The sequence below is a fragment of the Lagenorhynchus albirostris genome, chromosome 13 (assembly GCF_949774975.1).
Source record: "Lagenorhynchus albirostris chromosome 13, mLagAlb1.1, whole genome shotgun sequence".
In the NCBI taxonomy this organism is placed as follows: domain Eukaryota; kingdom Metazoa; phylum Chordata; class Mammalia; order Artiodactyla; family Delphinidae; genus Lagenorhynchus; species Lagenorhynchus albirostris.
The window spans coordinates 50,260,606-50,278,694 of record NC_083107.1 but is presented as its reverse complement, the minus strand read 5'-3'; positions in this window follow the sequence as shown (position 1 = coordinate 50,278,694).

Here is an 18,089-nt window from a genome sequence, read left to right as displayed (position 1 = left end):
TGCTCCACGGCTAGCCGGAAGGGAGTCTGGGAAAAAGTCTGTACCTGCCGAAGAGGCAAGAGACTTTTTCCTCCCTCTTTGTTTCCTGGTGCGCGAGGAGAGGGGATTAAGAGCGCTGCTTAAAGGAGCTCCAGAGACGGGCGCGGGCTGTGGCTAAAGAGCGCGGACCCCCGAGACAGGCATGAGACGCTAAGGCTGCTGCTGCTGCCGCCACCAAGAAGTCTGTGTGCGAGCACAGATCACTCTCCACACCTCCCTTCCAGGGAGCCTGTGCAGCCCGCCACTGCCAGGGTCCCGGGATCCAGGGACAACTTCGCTGGGAGAACACACTGCGCCTCAGGCTGGTGCAACGTCATGCTGGCCTCTGCCGCCGCAGGCTCGCCCCGCACTCCGTACCCCTCCCTCCTCCCAGCCTGAGTGAGCCAGAGCCCCCGAATCAGCTGCTCCTTTAACCCCTTCCTGTCTGAGAGAAGAACAGACGCCCTCTGACGACCTACACACAGAGGCGAGGCCAAATCCAAAGCTGAACCCCGGGAGCTGTGAGAACAAAGAAGAGAAAGGGAAATCTCTCCCAGCAGCCTCAGGAGCAGCGGATTAAATCTCCACAATCAACTTGATGTACCCTGCATCTGTGGAATACCTGAATAGACAACGAATCATCCCAAATTGAGAAGGTGGACTTTGAGAGCAAGATTTATTCTTTTTTCCCTTTTTCCTCTTTTTGTGAGTGTGTATGTGTATGCTTCTGTGTGAGATTTTGTCTGTATAGCTTTGCTTTCACCATTTGTCCTAGGGTTCTATCTGCCCATTTTTTTTTGTTGTTGTTTTTACACTAAAAAATTTTTTTTCTTAAATTTTTTTTTATTTTAATAACTTTATTTTATTTTACCTTACTTTTATTTTCTTTTAGCCCCTTCCTTCCTCCCTCCCTTCCTTCCTTCCTTCCTTCCTTCCTTTCTTTCTTTCTTTCTCTCCCTTTTATTCTGAGCCGTGTGGACGAAAGGCTCTTAGTGCTGCAGCCAGGAGTCAGTGCTGTGCCTCTGACGTGGGAGAGCCAACATCAGAACATTGGTCCACAAGAGACCTCCCAGCTCCATGTAATATCAAACGGCGAGAATCTCCCAGAGATCTCCATCTCAACACCAACACCCAGCTTCACTCAATGACCAGCAAGCTACAGTGCTGGACATCCTATGCCAAACAACTAGCAAGACAGGAACACAACCCCACCCATTAGCAGAGAGGCTGCCTAAAATCATAATAAGTCCACAGACACCCCAAAACACACCACCAGATGTGGACCTGCCCACCAGAAAGACAAGATCCAGCCTCATCCACCAGAACGTAGGCACTAGTCCGCTCCACCAGGAAGCCTACACAACCCACTGAACCAACTTTAGCCACTGGGGACAGACACCAAAAACAACGGTAACTACGAACCTTCAGCCTGCAAAAAGGAGACCCCAAACACAGTAAGATAAGCAAAATGAGAAGACAGAAAAACACACAGCAGATGAAGGAGCAAGATAAAAACCCACCAGACCTAACAAATGAAGAGGAAATAGGCAGTCTACCTGAAAAAGAATTCAGAATAATGATAGTAAAGATGATCCAAAATCTTGGAAATAGAATAGAGAAAATGCAAGAAACATTTAACAAGGACCTAGAAGAACTAAAGATGAAACAAGCAATGATGAACAACACAATAAATGAAATTAAAAATACTGTAGAAGGTATCAATAGCAGAATAACTGAGGCAGAAGAACGGATAAGTGACCTGGAAGATAAAATAGTGGAAATAACTACTGAAGAGCAGAATAAAGAAACAAGAATGAAAAGAACTGAGGACAGTCTCAGAGACCTCTGGGACAACATTAAATGCACCAACATTTGAATTATAGGGGTTCCAGAAGAAGAAGAGAAAAAGAAAGGGACTGAGAAAATATTTGAAGAGATTATAGTTGAAAACTTCCCTAACATGGGAAAGGAAATACTTAATAAAGCCCAGGAAGCACAGAGAGTCCCATACAGGATAAATCCAAGGAGAAACATGCCAGAACACATATTAATCATACTGTCAAAAATTAAATACAAAGAAAACATATTAAAAGCAGCAAGGGAAAAACAACAAATAACACACAAGGGAATCCCCATAAGGTTACCAGCTGATCTTTCAGCAGAAACTCTGCAAGCCAGAAGGGACTGGCAGGACATATTTAAAGTGATGAAGGAGAAAAACCTACAACCAAGATTACTCTACAGCAAGGATCTCATTCAGATTTGATGGAGAAATTAAAACCTTTACAGACAAGCAAAAGCTGAGAGAGTTCAGCACCACCAAACCAGCTCTACAACAAATGCTAAAGGAACTTCTCTAGGCAAGAAACACAAGAGAAGGAAAAGACCTACAATAACAAACCCAAAACAATTAAGAAAATAGGAATAGGAACATACATATCAATAATTACCTTAAATGTAAATGGATTAAATGCTCCCACCAAAAGACACAGACTGGCTGAATGGATACAAAAACAAGACCCATATATATGCTGTCTACAAGAGACCCACTTCAGACCTAGAAACACATACAGACTGAAAGTGAGGGGATGGAAAAAGATATTCCATGCAAATGGAAACCAAAAGAAAGCTGGAGTAGCAATTCTCATATCAGACAAAATAGACTTTAAAATAAAGACTATTAGAAGAGACAAAGAAGGACACTACATAATGATCAAGGGATCGATCCAAGAAGAAGATATAACAATTGTAAATATTTATGCACCCAACATAGGAGCACCTCAATACATAAGGCAAATGCTAACAGCCATAAAAAGGGAAATCGACAGTAACACAATCATAGTAGGGGACTTTAACATCCCACTTTCACCAATGGACAGCTCATCCAAAATGACAATAAATAAGTAACACAAGCTTTAAATGATACATTAAACAAGATGGACTTAATTGATATTTATAGGACATTCCATCCAAAAACAACAGAATACACATTTTTCTCAAGTGCTCATGGAACATTCTCCAGGATAGATCATATCTTGGGTTACAAATCAAGCCTTGGTAAATTTAAGAAAATTGAAATTGTATCAAGTATCTTTTCCAACCACAATGCTATGAGACTAAATATCAAATACAGGAAAATATCTGTAAAAAATACAAACACATGGAGGCTAAACAACACACTACTTAATAACGAAGTGATCACTGAAGAAATAAAAAAATACATAGAAACAAATGACAATGGAGACACGACGACCCAAAACCTATGGGATGCAGCAAAAGCAGTTCTAAGAGGGAAGTTTATAGCAATACAATCCTACCTTAAGAAACAGGAAACATCTCGAATAAACAACCTAACCTTGCACCTAAAGCAATTAGAGAAAGAAGAACAAAAAAACCCCAAAGTTAGCAGAAGGAAAGAAATCATAAATATCAGATCAGAAATAAATGAAAAAGAAATGAAGGAAACGATAGCAAAGATCAACAAAACTAAAAGCTGGTTCTTAGAGAAGATAAACAAAATTGATAAACCATTAGCCAGACTCATCAAGAAAAAAAGGGAGAAGACTCAAATCAATAGAATTAGAAGTGAAAAAGGAGAAGTAACAACTGACACTGCAGAAATACAAAAGATCATGAGAGATTACTACAAGCAACTCTATGCCAATAAAATGGACAACCTGGAAGAAATGGACAACTTCTTAGAAATGCACAACCTGCCAAGACTGAATCAGGAAGAAATAGAAAATATGAACAGACCAATCACAAGCACTGAAATTGAAACTGTGGTTAAAAATCTTCCAGCAAACAAAAGCCCGGGACCAGATGGCTTCACAGGCGAATTCTATCAAACATTTAGAGAAGAGCTAACACCTACCCTTCTCAAACTCTTCCAAAATATAGCAGAGGGAGGAACACTCCCAAACTCATTCTATGAGGCCACCATCACCCTGATACCAAAACCAGACAAAGATGTCACAAAGAAAGAAAACTACAGGCCAATATCACTGATGAACATAGATGCAAAAATCCTCATCAAAATACTAGCAAACAGAATCCAACAGCACATTAAAAGGATCATACACCATGATCAAGTGGGGTTTATTCCAGGAATGCAAGGATTCTTCAATATACGCAAGTCAATCAATCAATGTGATACACCATATTAACAAATTGAAGGCAAAAAACCATATGGTCATCTCAATAGATGCAGAGAAAGCTTACGACAAAATTCAACACCCACTTATGATAAAAAACCCTCCAGAAAGTAGGCATAGAGGGAACTTTCCTCAGCATAATAAAGGCCATATATGACAAACCCACAGCCAACATCGTCCTCAATGGTGAAAAACTGAAAGCATTTCCACTAAGATCAGGAATAAGACAAGGTTGCCCACTCTCACCACTCTTATTCAACATAGTTTTGGAAGTTTTAGCCACAGCAATCAGAGAAGAAAAGGAAATACAAGGAATCCAAATAGGAAGAGAATAGGTAAAGCTGTCACTGTTGGCAGATGACATGATACTATACATAGAGAATCCTAAAGACGCTACCAGAAAACTACTAGAGCTAATGAATGAATTCGGTAAAGTAGCAGGATACAAAATTAATGCACAGAAATCTCTGGCATTCCTATACACTAATGATGAAAAATCTGAAAGTGAAATCAAGAAAACACTCCCATTTACCACTGCAACAAAAAGAATAAAATATCTAGGAATAAACCTACCTAAGGAGACAAAAGACCTATATGCAGAAAATTATAAGACACTGATGAAAGAAATTAAAGATGATACAAATAGATGGAGAGATATACCATGTTTTTGGATTGGAAGAATCAACATTGTGAAAATGACTCTACTACCCAAAGCAATCGACAGATTCAATGCAATTCCTATCAAACTACTGCTGGCATTTTTCACAGAACTAGAACAAAAAATTTCACAATTTGTACAGAAACACAAATGACCCCGAATAGCCAAAGCAATCTTGAGAATGAAAAACAGAGCTGGAGGAATCAGGCTCCCTGACTTCAGACTATACTACAAAGCTACAGTAATCAAGACAGTATGGTACTGGCACAAAAACAGAAAGATCAACAGGATAGAAAGCCCAGAGATAAACCCATGCACATATGGTCACCTTATCTTTAATAAAGGAGGCAGGAATGTACAGTGGAGAAAGGACAGCCTCTTCAATAAGTGGTGCTGGGAAAACTGGACAGGTACACGTAAAAGTATGAGATTAGATCACTCCCTAACACCATACACAAAAATAAGCTCAAAATGGATTAAATACCTAAATGTAAGTCCAGAAACTATCAAACTCTTAGAGGAAAACATAGGCAGAACACTCTATGACATAAATCACAGCAAGATCCTTTTTGACCCACCTCCTAGAGCAATGGAAATAAAAACAAAAATAAACAAATGGGACCTAATGAAACTGCAAAGCTTTTGCACAGCAAAGGAAACCATAATCAAGACCAAAAGATAACCCTCAGAATGGGAGAAAATATTTGCAAATGAAGCAACTGGCAAAGGATTAATCTCCAAAATTTATAAGCAGCTCATGCAGCTTAATAACAAAAAAACAACCCAATCCAAAAATGGGCAGAAGACCTAAATAGACATTTCTCCAAAGAAGATATACAGAGTGCCAACAAACACATGAAAGAATGCTCAACATCACTAATCATGAGAGAAATGCAAATCAAAACTACAATGAGATATCATCTCACACCAGTCAGAATGGCCATCATCAAAAAATCTAGAAACAATAAATGCTGGAGAGGGTGTGGAGAAAAGGGAACCCTCTTACACTGTTGGTGGGAATGTAAATTGATACAGCCACTGTGGAGAACAGTATGGAGGTTCCTTAAAAAGCTACAAATAGAACTACCATATGACCCAGCAATCCCACTACTGGGCATATACCCTGAGAAAACCATAATTCAGAAAGAGTCATGTACCAAAATGTTCATTGCAGCTCTATTTACAATAGCCCGGAGATGGAAACAACCTAAGTGTCCATCATCGGATGAATGGATAAAGAAGATGTGGCACATATATACAATGGAATATTACTCAGCCATAAAAAGAGACGAAATTGAGCTATTTGTAATGAGGTGGATAGACCTAGAGTCTGTCATACAGAGTGAAGTAAGTCAGAAAGAAAGAGACAAATACCGTATGCTAACACATATATATGGAATTTAAGAAAAAATAATGTCATGAAAAACCTAGGGGTGAAACAGGAATAAAGACACAGACTTACTAGAGAATGGACTTGAGGTTATGGGGAGGGGGAAGGGTAAACGGTGAAAAAGCGATAAAGAGGCATGGACATATATACACTACCAAACGTAAGGTAAATAGCTAGTGGGAAGCAGCCGCATAGCACAGGGAGATCAGCTCGGTGCTTTGTGACCGCCTGGAGGGGTGGGATAGGGAGGGTGGGAGGGAGGGAGACGCAAGCGGGAAGAGATATGGGAATATATGTATGTATATAACTGATTCATTTTGTTGTGAAGCTGAAGCTAACATACCATTGTAAAGCAATTATACTCCAATAAAGATGTTAAAAAAAAATCTAGAAACAATAAATGCTGGAGAGGGTGTGGAGAAAAGGGAACACTCTTGCACTGCTGGTGGGAATGTGAATTGGTACAGCCACTATGGAGAACAGTATGGAGGTTCCTTAAAAAACTACAAATAGAACTACCATATGACCCAGCAATCCCACTAGTGGGCATATACCCTGAGAAAACCATAATTCAAAAAGAGTCATGTACCAAAATGTTCATTGCAGCTCTATTTACAGTAGCCAGGAGATGGAAACAACCTAAGTGTCCATCATCAGATGAATGGATAAAGAAGATGTGGCACATATATACAATGGAATATTACTCAGCCATAAAAAGAAACGAAATTGAGCTATTTGTAATGAGGTGGATGGACCTAGAGTCTGTCATACAGAGTGAAGTAAGTCAGAAAGAGAAAGACAAATACCGTATGCTAACACATATATATGGAATTTAAGAAAAAATAATGTCATGAAGAACCTAGGGGTAAGACAGGAATAAAGACACAGACCTACTAGAGAATGGACTTGAGGATATGGGGGGGGGGAAGGGTAAGCTGTGACAAAGTGAGAGAGTGGCATGGACATATATACACTACCAAACGTAAAATATATAGCTAGGGGGAAGCAGCCGCATAGCACACGGAGATCAGCTCTGTGCTTTGTGACCACCTAGAGGGGTGGGATAGGGAGGGTGGGAGGGAGGGAGACGCAAGAGGGAAGAGATATGGGAACATATGTATATGTATAACTGATTCACTTTGTTATAAAGCAGAAACTAACACACCCTTGTAAAGCAATTATACTCCAATAAAGATGTAAAAAAGAAAAGAAAAGAAAACTGCTCATGCGTAAAGGTGAATTTTTTTTTCTTTTAATTAATTAATCTTATTTTTGGCTGTGTTGGGTCTTCGTTGCTGCACGCGGGCTTCCTCTAGTTGCGGCGAACAGGGGCTACTCTTCGTTGTGGTGCACGGGCTTCTCATTGCAGTAGCTTCTCTTGTTGTGGAGCACGGTCTGTAGGCGTGCAGGCTTCAGTAGTTGTAGCACGTGGGCTCAGTAGTTGTGGCTCATGGTCTCTAGAGCGCAGGCTCAGTAGTTGTGGCGCACGGGCTTAGTTGCTCGGTGGCATGTGGGATCGTCCCGAATTAGGGCTTGAAGCCATGTCCCCTGACTTGGTAGGCAGATTCTTAACCACTGCCCCACCAGGGAAGTCCCTCAAGGTCAAGTTTATTACATTTTCTTACCCTCCATCATATGCTGGAAATCATGTTTAGTTTGCTTCGTAGATGGAGCATAACTTTCTAAGAAAGTTCTTCTACTTCTGACATTTCTAATTTTCCTTTCTTCCTTCCTTTTTCTCCTCCATTATTTCTTATCCATCTCTGCCTTCATCCTTTATGTGCATTTGGGGCTCTATTTTACCTGTAAATAAGGTCTTATCCACTTTTCATTTTCCAGAAAGTCATCAAATTCTCTGGTCCCTCTCTCTTATTCTCTTCTGTAGATCTTTACTCTTGTTTTAGTGAGAGTTTGGAGGAAGGGAATTGAAATATATCAGTTCAGATATCTCTCTCAAACCAGACAAAGCAGGAATTTTTTAAAAAATTCCTTCAAACTCCACTGTTTCTTTGAAGGCATTTTCAGCATATGGATGCCAGTTTCAACGAACTAGGCAACTCTTAGTTTTCTAATTAGCCAGAGATAGGTGAGAGTAGTTTATTACTCAAATCATAAAACCAAACCCTAACATTTGTCAGAAATGGTGTTCATCACTGACTCTGTTAAAAGGCACCTAGTCTATAAGCTTGACCTCTACATCGTATCTGTCAGTCTTGGCTAAGAAGGGGAGGGACTGAAGACTCAGTGTCCTTGGCAGTGCTACAGGGCTAGGCTTTTTAATGGCTCATCCTTTTTCAGTGCTGTCCCAGAGAATTGGCACTGCCAGTAGCCCAGGGAAAAGCAGGATAACAAAGTGGGTAAAAATTTGGGATCCAGGGATTCTGACACTTTATAGCTGTGTGATTCTTTTAGTACTTCATTTCTTAAGCTTCAACTTCCTTATCTACAAGGCAGAGGTGATAATAGTGACCCCCTCATAGGATTGTTATTGGAGTTAAACGAGGTAATACATATAAAGCACTTGGTGCCAACGCACAGTAAGCATCCAATAAATGTTAGCTATTTTTATAATGAACCTTGCATTCTGTATATATACTGTCCTCTGTGGGAAATTTCAGAGGAAAGAGGGAATGTGGTTCCCACCTTTGTGGAGTTCCTGGACTAAGGAAAGGCCAATATTTTCACTCTGTAGTGCTTCACATATGGCAAGAGTTTAATGGATATCTGTTGGATAAATAACTAAATAACCTTTGGTCCTGATGGAAGACATGGCTCCTTCTCTCAGGGAATACTCAGATAAAGAGAAATAAGATACATATTATATAAACAAGTACTGAGTATCCACTCATATGGTAATTCATTCAACCAATATTTGATACTCATTGGCTATATGAAGAAATTATATTAGGACATTTAACAAGATACAGCTCCTTCTTCAAGAGGTTTAAAGCTTAGTAGATAAGATTTGTACACAGAGCTAAATACATTAGAGTGAGTGTATTATTGACCAACTGGGACAAGGCAATTTTCAAGTTGCCTCATTCCCATGTCCAAGTCCTCTCTCCCCTCCCTGGTTACCATCCATCTCTCATGTGTCTGTGGCAATGTTTATTTCCAAGGTAATAATAAAAAAAATCATGTGGACTGTGTCTAAAAAGAAAAAAAATGGAGATAGGTACATAGCTCCCTAACTGCCCAAATAAACCCATAGATTTAATCTCCCTGAAGTCAAATGAGCTTTCCAGAGCAACACATTGTTCCCACCGACTTTCTAACCCTAGCCATTCACGGACTTCTCTCTGTGATCGAAACCCTTCACCACATTAGTCATCTTATAAGTACATACCTACAGGGAAGTTGGAAAAATCTTTTACTTGCAAATTCCATATTACCTCACACCCAGTGTGTTATATTTCTGGAGGTAGAGAATGAAGTGGAGGAAAAAATATTGAAACTAGACAAACATGAGTTCAAATCTCATCTTCTTAGATGAGTGACTCTTGGACAAGTTAATTTAAGCTCTCTGAGTCTCAATATCCTCTTATAAAATGAAAATAATAGTGTTGTGTCAAAGACTGTTAGTTTTTTCCCCCAAATCCAGCCTATCCTTTACCATAGTGATAGAATTTTTAGCTGGTCATGAGGTTGCCTAGATAGAACAAGTCTTCTGTGGCCATGTGAATAAATTCTGGTTAAGGGGATGCTGGTGGAAGCAACGTGTAGGTAAGTGTTTAACTAGCTCTACACCAAGCCCCCCACACACACTCACTCACAAAGTGTTACATATAAGCACATACGTTTATTATTAATTTTAATAATATTAAAGACATAATTTGCAAATAATAATAGAGTATTCAGTACTGTATCATAAGTTCTTTATAGCCAATTGAATATTACAGGGTGCTTTGGTTGATTGTTGCTGAACTCTCATATCTGTATGCAACCTATGATTGCAGTTCAACCATGATTTGACAAATGGAGTTCCATTCCAATTCACTCTTTTCCCAATAAATTTATTGTCATTAAATCTGAAATGTGATCTACTATTAAACTATTTTTATCCTTATATAAACTATACTCATTAAATTGAAATATCTTTCAATTTTAGCACTACATATTTCAGAACCTCATCATCTGTCAATGAAGTAAGTGACTATTGTGTGAATTGCACAATAGTTTTCAAATACTGGAAGAATATTTCCTTAATGTTCTGTGCTATTCATAATGTGATGGCCACAGACACACCACATTTTTAGTTTATTCTGCATTTTTTGTATTTTTCTTAATTACTTTCTTAAGTTTAGACAAGTAACAAAATAATAAATCAAACTCTGAATTGTAGCATTTCCATGATGTAAATATTCTCATCATGGCTGAGTTCAAACTCCAGCATGAGGTCACTGAACACAGATTTGGGAAGAAATATGCAGTGTTTTCACTATGTAAATGTGATAGATAAAATTTCATATGTTATGGTTATTTGGAATTCTTTGAATTGTCTCTTTATATTTTCTTACCACTCTTACCATCGGGTTTTCTCTCTCTCTCTTTCTTACTTGTAAGATCTCTTTGTATGTTATCTGTCAAATCTATCATCTCTCACTAGAATGTAAGTTCCATGAATAAAGGAATATTGTATACACAAATAACAAAATAATAAATCAAACCCTGGCTTGTAGCATTTGCTAAATGTTTTATTCAGCACGGCATCCGGTAGTACCTATTGCATAAAAGGTGTTCAAATGAATGTTTATTAAGTGAATGAATGTGTTGCAAATATTTCCCCAGACTACAATTTTTCTTTTTATTTTATTTATGCTTATTATTTTCTGCCTTTTCATTTACTGAGTCTGAGTTTTCTGTCCTATTTAAGAATGCCTCTCTCATCCCAAGGTTGATTATTCTCCTAAGTTTTTCTAAAAGTTTTATTTTTTTGGTTACATTTAAATCTGGAATCCATCTGGAATTTATTTTTGTATATGACATGCATTTCTTCCAGATGGCCAGCCTACTGTGCCTCTTCTGTAAATAAATTATTTTTCTTTACTAAACTGAAATTCTACCTTTGTGGTACATTAAGTTCCTATGTATTCTGGACTCAATTTCCGATATTCTAATTTGTTTCATTATGCATATTTCTGGACATTTATCATACTCTTTGATACAATGACTTTATAGTAATTATAATAACAGAGCACAGTTGTAGTATTCACTATATACTGTTCTAAGCAATTTAGATTTAATCTTCACAAAACCGCTTTCAGGTAGGCACTGTTAACATCCTTATTTCAAACATGCTCTGTGTCTCATCACCAGTAAGTAGCAGAGCCTGGGTTTGAAACCAGGAAGTATAGCTCCAGAGCCCATGTTCTTAAACATTAGGTCAAACTGCCCATTACTGCAACTCTTCTTTTTAAAAATAAACTTTTTAGCTATTTTCGGTACTTATTCTTCTATAGTCTCCTTTAAAATAACTTTATTCAGTTCCCAAACAAAATCAAAACCCCTTTTTGGGATTCTGATTAGAACTGCATTAACTTTATATAATAATTCTGGAACGTATATGTTTTTATGACTTGTCTTCCCATTTAGGAACATGATAAATTTCTCTGTTTGTTCAGGTCTTATTTCATGTATCCTTCATTAAGATTCTATAGTTTCCCTTAAATAGGTCCTGTACCTTGTAAAATTTATCCCAAGTATTTTATAAGTTTTGTCACTGTTGTGAATGAAATGTTTTCTCCCACTGTTGAAAGTAAAGAGAAAAACCTTTTGATTTTTTTGAATTTTATTTTATTTATTTTTTTTATATAGCAGGTTATTAGTTATCTATTTTATATATATTAGTGTATGTATGTCAAACCCAATCTCCCAATTCATCCCACCCCCACCCCCACCACCCCACCGCTTTCCCCCCGTGGTGCCCATACGTTTGTTCTCTATATCTGTGTCTCTATTTCTGCCCTACAAACCAGTTCATCTGTACCATTTTTCTAGGTTCCACATATATGCGTTAATATACAATATTTGTTTTTCTCTTTCTGACTTACTTCATTTGTAGAGATCCATTCACGTCTCTACAAATGATCCAATTTCATTCCTTTTTATGGCTGAGTAATATTCCATTGTATATATGTACCACATCTTCTTTATCCATTCATCTGTTGATGGGCATTTAGGTTGCTTCCATAACCTGGCTATTGTAAATGCTGCAGTGAACATTGGAGTGCATGTGTCTTTCTGAATTATGGTTTTCTCTGGGTATATGCCCAGTAGTGGGATTGCTGGGTCATATGGCAACTCTAATTTTAGTTTTTTAAGGAACCTCCATACTGTTCTCCATAGTGGCTGTATCAATTTACATTCCCACCAACAGTGTAAGAGGGTTCCCTTTTCTCCACACCCTCTCCAGCATTTGTTGTTTGTAGATTTTCTGATGATGCCCATTCTAACTGGTGTGAGGTGATACCTCATTGTAGTATTGATTTGTATTTCACTAATAATTAGTAATGTTGAGCAGTTTTTCATGTGCTTCTTGGCCATCTGTATGTCTTCTGTGGAGAAATGTCTATTTAGGTCTTCTGCCCATTTTTTGATTGGATTGTTTGTTTTTTTAATATTGAGCTGCATGAGCTGTTTATATATTTTGGAGATTAATCCTTTGTCCATCAATTCATTTGAAAAATTTTCTCCCATTTTGAGGGTTGCCTTTTCATCTTGTTTGTAGTTTCCTTTGCTTTGCAAAAGCTTTTAAGTTTCATTAGGTCCCATTTGTTTATTTTTGCTTTTATTTCCATTACTCTAGGAGGTGGATCAAAAAAGAGCTTACTGTGATTTATGTCAAAGAGTGTTCTTCCTATGTTTTCATCTAAGAGTTTCATAGCGTCCAGTCTTACATTTAGGTCTCTAATCCATTTTGAGTTATTTTTGTGTACGGTGTTAGGGAGTGTTCTAATTTCATTCTTTTACATGTAGCTGTCCAGTTTTCCCAGCACCACTTACTAAAGAGACTGTCTTTTCTCCATTGTATATCCTTGACTCCTTTGTCATAGATTAGTTGGCCATAGGTGCGTGGGTTTATCTCTGGGCTTTCTATCGTGTTCCATTGATCTATATTTCTGGTTTTGTGCCAGTACCATACTGTCTTGATTACTGTAGCTTTGTAGTATAGTCTGAAGTCAGGGAGTCTGATTCCTCTAGCTCTGTTTTTTTCCCTCAAGATTGCTTTAGCTATTCAGAGTCTTTTGTGTTTCCATACAAATTTTAAGATTTTTGGTTCAAGTTCTGTAAAAACTGCCATGGGTGATTTGATAGGGATTGCGTTGAATCTGTAGATTGCTTTGGGTATTATAGTCATTTTCATAATATTGATTCTTCCAATCCAAGAACATGGTATATCTCTCCATCTGTGTGTGTCATGTTTGATTTCTTTCATCAGTGTCTTATAGTTTTCTGAGTACAGGTCTTTTACCTCCTTAGGTAGGTTTATTCCTAGGTATTTTATTCTTTTTGTTGCAATGGTAAATGGGAGTGTTTCCTTAATTTCTCTTTCTGATCTTTCATTGTTAGTGTATAGGAATGCAAGAGATTTCTGTGCACTAATTTTGTATCCTGTAGCTTTACCAAATTCATTGATTAGCTCTAGTAGTTTTCTTGTAGCATCTTTAGGATTCTCGACATATAGTATCATGTCATCTGCTAACAGTGACAGTTTTACTTCTTCTTTTTCAATTTGTATTCCTTTTTTTCTTTTTCTTCTCTGATTGCCGTGGCTAGGACTTCCAAAACTATGTTGAATAGGGGTGAGAGTGGACATCCTTGTCTTGTTCCTGATCTTAGAGGAAATGCTTTCAGTTTTTCACCATTGAGAATGATGTTTGCTGTGGGTCTGTCATATATGGCCTTTATTAGGTTCAGGTAGTTTCCCTCTATGCCCACTTTCTGGAGAGTTTTTATCATAAATGCATGTTGAATTTTGTCAAAAGTTTTTCTGCATCTATTGAGATGATCATATGGTTTTTATTCTTCAATTTGTTAATATGGTGTATCACATTGATTGATTTGTGTATATTGAAGAATCCTTGCATCCCTGGGATAAATCCCACTTGATCATGGTATATGATCCTTTTAATGTGTTGTTGGATTCTGATTGCTAGTATTTTGTTGAGGATTTTTGCATCTATATTCATCAGTGATACTGGTCTGTAATGTTCTTTTTTTGTAGTATCTTTGTCTGGTTTTGGTATCAGGGTGATGGTGGCCTCATAGAGTGAGTTTGTGAGTGTTCATTCTTCTGCAATTTTTTTTTTTTTTGTGGGACGCGGGCCTCTCACTGTTGTGGCGTCTCCCATTGCGGAGCACAGGCTCCGGACACGCAGGCCCAGTGGCCATGGCTCATGGGCCCAGCCGCTCCGCAGCATGTGGGATCTTCCCAGACCGGGGCACGAACCTCTGTCCCCTGCATCGGCAGGTGGACTCTCAACCACTGCACCACCAGGGAAGCCCTCTTCTGCAATTTTTTGCAAGACTTTGAGGAGAATAGGTGTTAGCTCTTCTCTAAATGTTTGAGAGAATTCACCTGTGAAGACATCTGGTCCTGGAGTTCTGTTTGTTGGAGGATTTTTCATCACAGTTTCAATTTCATTACTTTTGATTGGTCTGTTCATATTTTCTATTTCTTCCTGGTTCAGTCTTGGAAGGTTATAACTTTCTAAGAATTTGTCCATTTCTTCCAGGTTGTGCATTTTACTGGCATAGAGTTGTTCATAGTAGTCTCTTAGGATGCTTTGTATTTCTGCAGTGTCTGTTGTAACTTCTCCTTTTTCATTTCTAACTTTATTGATTTGAGTCCTCTTGCTCTTTTTCTTGATGAGTCTGGGTAATGGTTTATCAATTTTGTTTATCTTCTCAGAGAGCCAGCTTTTAGTTTTATTGATCTTAGCTTTGTTTTCTTTGTTTCTATTTCATTTATTTCTGCTCTGATCTTTATGATTTCTCTCCTTCTGTTAACTTTGTGTTTTGTTTGTTCTTTATCTAGTTCCTTTAGGTGTAAGGTTAGATTGTTCATTTGAGATATTTCTTCTTTCTTGAGGTAGGCTTGTATTGTTATAAACTTCCCTCTTAGAACTGATTTTCTGCATCCCATAGGTTTTGGATCATCGTGTTCTCATTGTAATTTGTCTGTAGGTATTTTTTTATTTCCTCTTTGATTTCTTCAGTGATCTCCTGGTTATTTAGTAGTGTATTGTTTAGCCTCCATGTGTTTGTGCTTTTTACTTTTTTTTCCCTTTTAATTGATTTCTAGTCTCATACATTGTGGTCAGAAAAGGTGCTTGATATGATTTCAGCTTTCTTAAATTTACCAAGGCTTGATTTGCGACCCAAGATGTGATCTATCCCGGAGAATGTTCCATGTGCACTTGAGAAGAAAGTGTAATCTGCTGTTTTGGGATGGAATGTCCCATAAATATCAATTAAATCAATCTTGTCTGTTCTGTCATTTAAAGCTTGTGTTTCCTTATTAATTTTTTGTCTGGATGATTTGTCCATTGGTGTAAGTGAGGTGTTAAAGTCCCCCACTATTATTGTGTTACTGTCGATTTCCTCTTTTATGGCTGTTAGCAGTGGCCTTATGTATTGAGGTGTTCCTATGTTGGGTGCATATATATTTATAATTGTTATGTCTTCTTCTTGGATTGATCCCTTGATTATTATGTAGTGTCCTTCCTTGTCTCTTGTAACATTCTTTATTTTAAAGTCTATTATATCTGATATGAGTATTGCTACTCCAGCTTTCTTTTGGTTTCCATTTGCATGGAATATCTTTTTCCATCCCCTCACTTTCAGTCTGTATGTGTCGCTAGGTCTGAAGTGGATCTCTTATAGACAGTATATATATGGGTCTTGTTTTTGTATCCATTCAGCACGCCTGTGTCTTTTGGTTGGAGCATTTAATCCATTCACATTTAAGGTAATTATCTATAAGGATGTTCCTATTACAATTTCCTTAATTGTTATGGGTTTGTTTTTGTAGGTCCTTTTCTTCTCTTGTGTTTCCCACTTAGAGAAGTTCCTTTAGCATTTGTTGTAGAGCTGGTTTGGTGGTGCTGAATTCTCTTCGCTTTTGCTTGTCTGTAAAGCTTTTGATTTCTCCGTCGAATCTGAATGAGATTCTCATGGGGTAGAGTAATCTTTGTTGTGGGTTCTTCCCTTTCATCACTTTAAATGTATCAGGCCATTCCCTTCTGGCTTGTAGAGTTTTTGCTGAGAAATCAGCTGTTAACCTTATGGGAGTTCCTTTGTATGTTATTTGGCATTTTTCCCTTGTTGCTTTCAATAATTTTTCTTTGTCTCTAATTTTTGTCAATTTGATTACTATGTGTCTCGGTGTGTTTCTCCTTGGTTTATCTCGCCTGGGACCCTCTGCACTTCCTGGACTTGGGTGGCTATTTCCTTTCCCATGTTAAGGAAGTTTTCAACTATAATCTCTTCAAATATTTTCTCAGCTCCTTTCTCTCTCTCTTTTCCTTCTGGGACCCCTGTAATGCGAATGTTGTTGCGTTTAATGTTGTCCCAGAGGTCTCTTAGGCTGTCTTCATTTCTTTACATTCTTTTTTCTTTATTCTGTTCCACATCAGTGAATTCCACCATTCTGTCTTCCAGGTCACTTATCCGTTATTCTGCCTCAGTTATTCTGCTATTGAATTCTTCTAGTGTATTTTTCATTTCAGTTATTGTTCAAGCAGAATATTGTTCAACTCTGCTTATTTGTTCTTTAATTCCTGTAGGTGTTTTTTCTTTAATTCTCCTAGGTCTTTGTGAAACATTTCTTGCATCTTCTCAATCTTTGCCTCCATTCTGTTTCTGAGGTCCTGAATCATCTTCACTATCATTATTCTGAATTGTTTTTCTAGAAGGTTGCCTATCTCCACTTCATTTAGTTGTTTTTCTGGGGTTTTATCTTGTTCCTTCATCTGGTACAAACTCCTCTGCCTTTTCATTTTGTCTATCTTTCTGTGAATGTGGTTTTCCTTCCACAGGCTGCAGAATTGTAGTTCTTCTTGCTTCTGCTGTCTGCCCTCTTATGGATGAGGCTAAGAGGCTGTGCAAGCTTCCTGATGGGAGGGACTGGTTGTGGGTAGAGCTGGGTGTTGCTCTGGTGTGCAGAGCTCAGTAAAACTTTAATCTGCTTGTCTGCTGATGGGTGGGGCTGGGTTCCCTCCCTGTTGCTTGTTTGGCCTGAGGCGACCTAGCACTGGAGCCTACCTGGCTTTTTGGTGGGGCTAATGGCAGACTCTGGGAGGGCTCACGCCAAGAAGTACTTCTCAGAACTTCTGCTGCCAGTGTCCTTGTCCCCATGGTGAGCCACAGCCAACCCCTGTCTCTGCAGGAGACCCTCCAACACTAGCAGGTAAGTCTGGTTCAGTCTCCTATGGGGTCACTGCTCCTCCCCCAGGTCCCGATGCACACACTACTTTGTGTGTGCCTTCCAAGAGTGGAGTCTCTGTTTCCCCCAGTCCTGTCGAAGTCCTGCAATCAAATCCCGCTAGCTATCAAAGTCTGATTCTCTAGGAATTCCTCTTCCCATTGCCAGACCCACAGGTTGGGAAGCCTGATGTGGGGCTGAGAACCTTCACTCCAGTGGGTGGACTTCTGTGGTATAAGTGTTCTCCAGTTTGTGAGTCACCCACCTAGCAGTTAACGGGATTTGATTTTATTGTGATTGCACCCCTCCTACTCTCTCATTTCGGCTTCTCCTTGGTCTTTGGATGTGGGGTATCTTTTTTGGTGAGTTCCAGTGTCTTCCTGTTGATGACTGTTCAGCAGTTAGTTGTGATTTTGGTGCTGTCACAAGAGGGAGTGAGCGCAT